The sequence below is a fragment of the Hippoglossus stenolepis genome, chromosome 5 (assembly GCF_022539355.2).
Source record: "Hippoglossus stenolepis isolate QCI-W04-F060 chromosome 5, HSTE1.2, whole genome shotgun sequence".
NCBI classification, from domain to species: Eukaryota; Metazoa; Chordata; class Actinopteri; order Pleuronectiformes; family Pleuronectidae; genus Hippoglossus; species Hippoglossus stenolepis.
Genome location: NC_061487.1, coordinates 23,655,909 through 23,662,628, shown reverse-complemented (window position 1 = coordinate 23,662,628; position 6,720 = coordinate 23,655,909).

Below are 6,720 nucleotides of genomic sequence, written 5' to 3'. Positions count from 1 at the left end.
GTTCTTTCCTGACTCATATTTCATGATGATCCACCCAGTTTCTTTGTGTAATCTTGCTTATAAACAAACAAATATACAAACCAGCCAACAAACAAACAGACGGGGGTGAAAACAACCTCCTTGGCAATGATGAGGGTTTATTAGGTTGAAATGAAATGGAGGGTTTAACACTAACTCTGCACAGAAATGACAAAAATGTACTTGATGTTGAGAGATGAGATGTGATAGAAACAATCAGAAACCTGCAGGTGTATGAACAACCAAGAATATGTTTAACTTACACATTATAAACAAAATATGATTCAAACCGAGAGTTCATTAAAACCGTACATCAGGATTTTCATTAATTTCACGACAAAAATCCACTCACAGGGACTTGAAAATAGCCCGAGACAGGTCATCCATCACAGGGAACATTTCATCTCCTTTACTTTTCAAACTTATTTCATCATTCCGTGGAAATGCAAATGACCTAATCTTTCCGATGGCACGCTGTATCAGAGTGTGACCCCTGAGTAATTGAATAGTGTGAGAGGTGTCAGTGTCTGCATGAAGGTTTCCTCGTGGAGAGTCCCTCTTTTATCTGCCCACGCAGCCTTGATAAAGAGGACTCTCTCGGTGGGGAGGATTTCAGATTACTGGATGTTAAAACAGCAGGGGGTATGCATGTGGGCATCCAGAGGAAAATGAGGAAAATTGCCCCCACCCTCCACCGCCATCGTCTCTATCCAACCTCCTAAAGACACAGCAAGCCCAATTAACCTTCCTCATTACCACTGCAATAGGCCTTCCGCTCCAAAGGATAGGGGGAGATGGGAAACAGGATGGGGGGGTGATGGGTGGTGGGAGTCGGGGGGGTGTAGATGGGTGGCGGTGCAGTAGAAGGGAAGGAATAAATCAGAGGAATGAAAAATAAGAAAAACGCAATTTGTCACAGCATTTGTCGACTTCCGCTCCCGCCCTATGAGGAGCAGGGCTCCGCGAGGTGAGGCCTGCGTGTCAGCCCAGCTGCTGCGTCTATTTAAATGAGACTCGCGGCTTCGTGAAGTGGGGCCGTGCATCCGTTCAATATGCAGCTCTGCGAACCACCGTGCGAGTATGGATGAAGGGAGTTAGACGGGTGGTGGTGGTGGTGGGGGGAGACAAGGATAGGGCAGCGGGAGCCGATCTGAGGCAAAGAAACGGAGTAAACAGATTTTTTTAAAGATAACTCCCGAGGATGCATGAGAGAGATTGGAAGTGTGGAGGAGGTCTATAGTCTAATGGATCATGGGGATGCACGCAGCGACTGTAAAAGACAAAGCGCTCTTGACAGGAAAAGCCATTGACTCATTATTCAGTTCGTCTGAGTGGAAAAGAAAGAAGTCTCCCGGTCGCCGCGTGTGTTTCATCACACTTTTATGTCTCTTTGGAAGAAACAAGCTTGGATGGGGCATAAATGACACACCTGTGACTTTTGAATCAAATATTAATTAGTTGCCTGATAAATGATCCTGAAATATTCTCTTATAAATATAAGAAGCTATCTTTCAAGAAGCCTTTTCACACCATTTTAAAGGAGGCTTCGGGGGGGTGAAGATCTTCATGTCAAATCCAATGAGACGTGTAATGTGCTCTGTTTCTCCAGAGGAGCTGTGTTGAGTCTGGGAATATAACATTAGGTTCTGGACAGCGTGCGTTGAGAACCTTGGTGTAGAGTTGGAAAGATGAGGTAAGGGCTGTCGGTTGCATTATGGGAAGTTCAGGATCCAACGTTTTTGGGGATGCGACCACTTCACTCAGACGAGTTTAGAAGTCGGGATATTTTAACCTCTGCTGCATCGATTTTAGCCACTCATTTTTATGCTAGTGGCGATGGCAGTGTCAACAATGTCAGTGGGTCAACTCAAAATCACTTGGATTGTTTTTAGTCATGGTCCCCAGAGTCATGATCCTCTGACTTTTCCCAGGGCGCCACAGTGACCATTACATGTGGTTTTGGATAAAATGTCACAACAGCTATTGGACAGATTCCTGGGAGATTTGGCTCCCACATAAATGTTTAACTTTGGTTACAGTCACCCAACTGAACTGTCCAATATAAGGAAGATCACCATTACTATTCATATGCAGTAAGCGAGCTAACTAGCTAAATATGAGGAAAGAAAATCAGCAAGTCAAAGATTATGTTAGTAGTTCATAATCAATGTTAGTGAATTGGGAAAAAATTGTTAGCTAAATTGGTATTGATATTCCAACATTATCTCATGAATGCTTGTATAGTTAGATAACTTGGTCCGTCTTCTGTAACTTACGAGGGACCTTTTGGGTTTGAATGTTTCCCCTGAGTTGCTGGCTGTTTGTGTCACAGCCTGATTATAGATATGGACGACATGACAGCTCCTCAAGAGTGAAGCCCAATCACCTTTATCCCCCTCTGGTGGCTGTCTCCAAACCTGCCTCTACCATGTTAGCAAATGGCTTCAAATTATGTCACAGATGCAAGATGGCAGCACCCAGTGGCAGGTAGAGGAGACACATCGTCCATCTTAGGTGACATTAGCTTTTAAACAATGGGAACATGTCACCTGTGTGTGCCCCTGCCCAACATTGTAATGCAAAGTCTGTGGAGTGACCCCTTTAATGTGGATCAGCTAATCTCTTGTATTAATTTCTGCATATGCGTCTACATGGAGTAGCTGCTGCTCTGGTTGTATTGCGAGATTCAATTCATGCATAATAGCATAATGGCATAGATTTCAATAAACAAGTGGTTTTACAACAATTACATCAACCACTGTTTGTTGGTTGCAAATGTCATGCTGTGCAGCTTTTGCCTGTAACAGAGGTTTTTCTACTCGGAGAAATAATGATGATACTTGATGCAAGAGAACAGGTACGAACAATGTGTGTCAGAACATCTGCGTCGCTGAATTTCTCAACATCTGGTTTGTTCCACAACTGTCGAAAGTTTGAGAAACTGGGGTCATGCACGGTGGGAGGTAATTTCAAATCAACACACACGCACGCACACACACACACACACACACAGAGAGACAGTGTAAGGTGTTTTCCAGGTGGCCCAGACTTCGAGGGCAAAAGATGAACACAGGAAAAGACAAATGAAGAGTGATTTGCAAGCGATCATCACCTTTGGGCCTCAGAGCGTTTAATCGATCAATGAGCTCATAGCAGCAGAGCCTGTGTGTGACGTACGCAGATCTGCATCCTGGTGTTTAACGTCTGTTCGACTTTTTCAGGGAAGCAACAATGGACAAAGTGTGTGTGTGTTTGTGTGTTTTTACATTCTCATTTCCAATCTGTCTGGCACCTGTATCAAACCTAGAGTAGCTGCCTCTGCCTGTTTACCTCTTTTACATTCAATAACCCAGTCTGATACAAGACGTCAGGTCAACTAATACTGACTAATTGCAGTGAATGAAGTTTGGGGGGGGGGCAGAAAATGCCATCAGCAGGCCAAATGAGTTTTAATTACCACCTCTAACCAGACACAGCAGATCTGTCAATCTCCAACTCACTCTGCAACTGTGACAAAGGGGCAGGGGGAGGCTGGTGGTGGGGGGGAGCTCAGAGGATTGACAGCACGGAGAGAAAAGGAGGAGATGTGAGAAGAAGGTGTGAAAGAAGAGAGAGATAGAGAGAGAGATTATGGTGGGTTAGAAAAGTTAGAGAAAGACGGTGTCGGCCATCACATCAGACAAACAGGGTTTTTACTGTCAGTGAATGTAACTCTGCTGCCCTCTAAAGGTTGCAGCTTGCAAAATATGGGCATACTCACAAGGCAGTGAGTGTGTCACCATGCACGTGTGGAATGTGTGTGTGTGTGTGTGTGTGTGTGTGTGTGCCCTGATTGCTCGTAAGCCCTTTGTAGACCGACCGGGGGCTTGGATGCAGTGGTGGGGTTACCAGGGGGTAGAGAAGGGGGAGAATGGTGATGATGTGAGGTGTGAAGCATGAAGGAGGGCCAGCAACAGCAACAAGGAAGAATGGATGAACACACTTGGATGAACTCTCCCCACACACACACACACACACACACACACACACACACACACACACACACACGCAGGGAAGTCAGTGGTCTGCAGGTAAATATGTTTTCTCTCCCGTCTCCTTCTTAGTTACAACAAAAAAATCACATCATCCCTCAGCTGCAAATAGTGAATAGACCCCACAATGACATTTACAGGTTGTGTGTAAAAGTCCTCAGCGTAAAAAAAAAATAACGACTCAAGCTGAAAAAAGTGGGACGCATTGATTTCCCTCAAATGTCAGCAGTTAGTTGGACGTTACAATGAAATGCGGCTGCCTGTAAAATTCCACAGGACACATTGTTCAAACTGAGATGGCTCCCTTAAAAAAACAGAAGATATAGGTTGTGTGACGGCCAATGAAAGGCCTTCGAGCTCTTGTTTTGTAGGAGCTTTGGGGGTTTTGCTCATTTTTAAAGTGTGAGATTTCTCTGTGTCTTGTTTTCTCCATGTGGTTTCTCCTCTGGTTATGAAGTAGGCGGGGCTCCTTTGGAGAGAGATGGTGATGTCATGTAGTTCTGTGCACCAATAGGAATTTATTGATATTTGAGTTGGGATTTGGAAACATAAACAAATATAATATTTCAATTAACTGATACAGGGTCATGTGGTGCCCCATTCAGTGGTCAGTCATTGTTTCTTTAAATACATTCTACTTTATTATAAAGTTCTACATATCGAAATGTATCAGTGACACAATCCAGCATTACTTCCTGTCATTGTCTCTTAAAACTATAAAGAGAAATGAAGTTTATACCTCAGACAACTGAATCTTGTGTATTTCGAAACTGTTCACAGCAGGAGGTCTTCTGGAGCAGATGCAAACGTCAGTGCATGTTTCCTCAGAGCAGAATATCCTCAGGACGTACATACAGTTTTTAGAGCTGGAGCAGAGGGAGGATTGTTGTGTGAGCTTTGAGCTCGTCATTGCTCTGCAGCTCGATGCTGTGTCACGTCAACCATCACAAATAGGTTCAGTTCATTTTGTTTACTTTTCATATCCGGAAACTTCTCTGCAAATGCCTGAAGGGGTTTTTTGCAAACTCACCAGCATGTTCGGTCGTCATTGCAGGATTTTGTTCTTTGCCGAGTGGGAAGATGCAACGTGTAACTTGCAAAGATTGTAATTCCTCTGTGATACGAAACTCAGCAGTGATCCCATGATCCAAAATGTGTAATTTTGTGTTTTTTGTAATATCTGTTATGGGCCAGATAGAAAAACTGTTCTTTCTTTTAGAATTTGTTTGGTTCTTGCAGCACTGCAGACGCAACAAGACACAGTTCTCCCTCTGGCGGAGGTTTCAGCTTTGTTGCTATTAGCTCGCTTACAGCAAAACCTGCGTAACATTGCCTCTGTCAGAATGGGGTCTGTTGGGCACAGAAACTCCAACAAAGAATATTAACTTCATGCAAGAACATTTTTCCAACTCCTCTAGTTTAGCTCCATGTTTAGAGCGGTAATAACACGTCTTTACAAACTAGCCACACTGGTTTGTCTTCTGCTTCAACAACACGTGTTTATCAAAAGAGCAGCACATCATTTCTTGACAGTTGCCATAATACTTGTCAGCAAAGACATAAACTTCATAAAGCAACGATGTGCTGGTTGTGTTCATCGTGACCTGAAAGACAGAAAATAAAAACACCCTGAAGACAACGTTAGTCTCTTTCTCTTTTACCACAGATGTCATGAGATTTTTTTTGTATCTCTCAGTCTCTGAGTCCCAGAGGCCGAACGCCCCCCCCTGAATTAGATCATGAAAAATGCCACAGCCACCACTCTCTGACTTTTCCGGCCACTGTAAAAAATTGATTAGCTTCATTTGTAAGGCAATTTCCTCTGAACGAGGCACCAGGAGTGAAATGCACCACTTCCCCCCCCGCACACATGCACTGCCCCGTCTTTTTTAGATGAAAAAAAAAAAAAATAGATAGAAGAACTATCTGAGTTACTGACTTATTTTTAGATGAGACGTGAATTTCCACAGCAGACAGTCTCTAATCAATTGTAATTAGGTCTTCTGCTGCTTTTTGTTAAGTATTGGCTCTGAGACGTGTCAGAAAACAGAGCTGTACAATATTGAACTTGGCTGTGAATCCATTATCAACGTGTGCTGGACTGGAAATGTGACAAAACTGCAATCAACCGCAAGATTAGATACAAATGAGGACTGGCCTAAGCACACACGGCGCCACTGTGGAAATTGTCAGTGATCGGAATACTCGCAGCTGCATTTGTCCACGGGAAAAACTAACGTAGAAATCTAATTTCACTGCAACTTGATCACAGATGTTTTAAAGTGTCACACTCCGCCTTTGTTGCAATGAGACTTCAAGTAATTACATGTTCAGACACCATTCATTTGAGCAGCGCTTATCAAATTACCTCCATTAAGCACATGAAGAGTGGACACGATTAGCACTTTTACTGTCGGCACCTTTAAAACAATTAAAAGCCTTCCCCATCAGATACAGTGCAGCAATTGACTCATCCACAAAAGTCTCCATTGCATGCAGAGGTTTGAATCATTTCATTTAGCGGCACCCGATGTGTCCATAAATCAGATCTCAGTGCTGTTAACGGTTTGCCATGTGAGCAATTTGTCTTCGCAGCCCCATGGGAAATACCAGCACTACTTTGGGAAAAAAAAGGAAAAAGTGTTTCTTTCACTGGGGGACATAATACATT